The sequence below is a fragment of the Neomonachus schauinslandi genome, chromosome 3 (assembly GCF_002201575.2).
Source record: "Neomonachus schauinslandi chromosome 3, ASM220157v2, whole genome shotgun sequence".
NCBI classification, from domain to species: Eukaryota; Metazoa; Chordata; class Mammalia; order Carnivora; family Phocidae; genus Neomonachus; species Neomonachus schauinslandi.
In genome coordinates, this window is record NC_058405.1 from 184,791,653 (window position 1) to 184,795,134 (window position 3,482).

The window sequence follows — 3,482 nt, forward strand, 5'->3', positions numbered from 1 at the left end:
CTGAAACTATAATTTTAAAACATCTTCACTGGTTATGGCAAGGTTACCTTCTTGGTTGGGTGGGTCAGTCTTGGCTTGATCAGCATTTGGCCATACAAGGACATCTCAGGGTTCCTCACAACAGGATGTGGTTCATTGTGCTGCTCATATGGAGACCCTGCAGGGAGCCCCTTTTAACTTCCCACCATCTTCTCAGAACCCCTTGTGATCTGAGCTTCTCTTTGGCCCAATCTTCCCTTGCGTGAGGGGGCCTCCCAGACTCCAGACCAGACCACCCATGCCTTAAAACCTTGTCCTCCCTGCCCCCCGACCTCCTCCGCCCTTCCTCCATCTCCCCACCTCTCTGCTAGCTTCTTCTGGGTCTCTTTCTTTCCTTCTTGGAGCTGTGTCCTCCTGACTGGGCAGTTCTTCTCAGGGTGCCCTGCAGGGTGGGTCATTCTCTGCAGTGGATGTGGGTGGCCGTCAAGGACCAGAGGTAGGCGAGGATGGTAGGCCTCACCCCACAGCTCCTCACCAGCTGGTCTGTTACAATGAAATCAGTGCTACCCCACTTAAAGCATCTAGTACCACAAGCACAAAACAGATTTCCCAGCAGACCCCCACTCTCCTTCCTGTGCGGGAAAGCTTCTCTCTGGGTAGATTCAAGGACGTGATGGTCCAAGACCGGCTAACTCTCCAGTCAGGTCATTGTGCGGGGCATCCGGGACCAATTAGAGAAAGTTCTGGACCCATGGTACTGCTCTGCTGGGTTGCTAGACTTGTTCAGGCACGGGGAGAGGGGACTGTGCAGTCTGTCTTGCCAAGCACACAGCTTCAGGGACACTCTTTTCACTAAAGAGGGACTTCTGACACTCCACTGCCAATGAGCAGGCCCTCTGCCAGTGTAGACAGCCACACCTGAAGCCCTGGCCATGGCTGCCCATGTCCTGTAACTGCCCTGGAGTGTAGGCGTCTCCTCAGGGTCTTTAAATACTCAACTGAGTTCCACCCCACACTCACCAGCATGGCCTGCTGCAGCTCCCTACCCCGCAGCCACCGCCTCGCTCACACCTGGCGCTCAGGTGCTCTGAGGCCCAAGTCAGCCCTGCTTTGGCCAAAGGCTGGCCCAAGGCAACCTCTGACCTTCCAGATGTCTCCCCACCCCCACCCCCACCCCACCCCGTCCCCGTAAAAGCCCACACTACGCTAGCGTCAAACCAGCAGGGTCTGGATTCCAACCAATTCTAGAGGGTTGGTGGGGCAGCTATACGGGAATAGGGATGGAGAGGGACCCGGGAGAGGAACAAGGGAGCAGGGATGGGAAGGGGGAGGCAAGGGGCCCAGGAGGTGTGGGGAAGGCAGGGAGACTGAAGGAAGGGAAGCTTCTGGGAGGAAGGAGAGCTCCCCCTCCCAGGGCAGCACATCAGCCTGAGAGGAAGAGGGGATAACCGGTGACAGGGACCTGGAAGCCACCACTGCTTGGGACTCCAGCCTGCCTCTGCCTACCCAGCTACTCTTCCCATTCCTCCGCCCTCCCTCCAGGCTCCAGACAGACCACTCCCCATACCCAGCCCCACCCCAAACCCCCACCTCCTGGGATCTGAGGTCCTGCAGCTTCCTGGTGCAGCGGGACAGGGACAGATTCCATCTGTAGCCTGACCGCCCCCTCCTCAGGGGCCTTGCTCAACCACCCCAGCTGTGGCCTGTGGCTTGAGATAATGAGCAGGAATCCGCTGGGGCTCTGCCGGCCCGGACAGGTGGGTGAGCCTCAGAGTGCTCCTGATAGGGCCCAGCCCAAGCACCCTGCAGGGGAACCTGTCAGAGTGACAGTGAAAACTGACCAGGCTCTGGCCTGGCGCCCACATCCCCCACCCCCACGCCACAGTCAGGGACTGAGTCCTTAATTTTCATCCATTTCCCCAGGCCCAGTTCCACCTAAGCACAGATCAAATGAATCCATGATGACAAATGTTCCTCTAATGGACGCGATTCCACTGGCAAACATTCAGTTGGCCTTTAGCAGCTTCCCCCTTTACCACCTCCTTGAGCCCCGGTGTGTTCTGAGGCCTTTGAGTTGGGTCAAAGATTAACAATCATAATATCAACAGCAGCCAATGTATCATAATACCACCGTGTAGGAGACACTAGTCTACGAACTTCACGTGCGTCATCCCACATCACCCTGTACCAGCAGGAAATTGAGGTCTCAAGGGGATAAGCCACCTGCCCCTACTGACAGCCCGGAAGTGCAGAGCCCTGACCCAACCCCCAGGCCCCTAGAGTCTCCAACCTGGGCTCCAAACCCCTTCCCCGGGGGCACCTGAGGAAATCCCACAGCTTCTGGGTGAGGGGTCAGTGCTGAGGCCTGGTGGGATGTCCTCAGCCAGGCGGGCCTGGCCCTCTCTCCTGGCCACGCTTGCAGGGTGAAGGGGGAGAACCCAGAAGCCTGGGCAGTGGAGAGAAGTGCCAGTGCCCTGTGGGACAAGTGGCCAGTGGGGCTGCAGGTGGCCTCAGGGGCAGGCAGCCAAGCCAAGGGGGATTTTGGTCTGCTGGTCAGACTTTCCTCCAGTGCTGGTACTTGGGAAAGGCCAATAGAAAGAGCACTGGCCCCAGGATTCTTCTCTGGAATTCTGCCAGGAAGAACTTTACTTTCCCTGATTAGAGTTTACAACATCCCAGTAGCAAATTTTACTGATCCTGGGGCCTAGCTCAGTAGGAGCAGCCTCCTTTGGCTTCCCACAACCAGCCTCTGCACTCAGGGACCTCCTGACCTCCCTAGGGACCCCTTAGCAGGAAAATACCTCCCTGTCACTGCTCTCCTCCAAGGGCTCAGGGCCTGGCTGGCTTTGAGACCTCGCCCACTGGGCTTTCCCCGCCCCTGGGCACCTCTATTTCCTCCTCTGTAAGATAGGAATAATAATAGTATGTGCCTCTAGGATTAAGTGATTCTTGTGTGAGCCTAGAATCGTGCTTCGCATAGTGTAACTGCTTGATGAATGTTAGTTGTTATTTACTGGACTGTGAAATGCTCCCATTTCAATTCTCTGGCATTTTTGAGGTCCTCCTGTCAGCTCAGTGATGGGACCTCTACATGGAACAAAACTACAACAGACACATGGACAACAGCCAGACCCGCAGAGGTGTTTACCAGCTAGAGGATTCTGGAAGTCACCTGATGGAAACACCTATCACCCCAGATCCTGCTGGGCCAAAGTTGGCCCTCTGTGTTATATGTCTGCTTGAGCCCACTACACAGGAATGGCTGGGTCCCGCTCACACACAAGCAGATTAATAAAGGCTGGGGACAAAAAGGGTTTTGAGTGAAATATTTGTTGATGGATGAAAAGAGAGGAGGTCGTGGCTAGGCAAGCAGGCCTTCCCTTTGTAGTGAGGAGGGCCTCCAGTTGGGGGCACAGAGAAGGCTTCCAGAGCTGTGGCCCCTGACACAGGCAGCCCAGCCTCCTCAGGGCCTCTTTCCCCAGGGACATTGCTCCCCCAGTCCC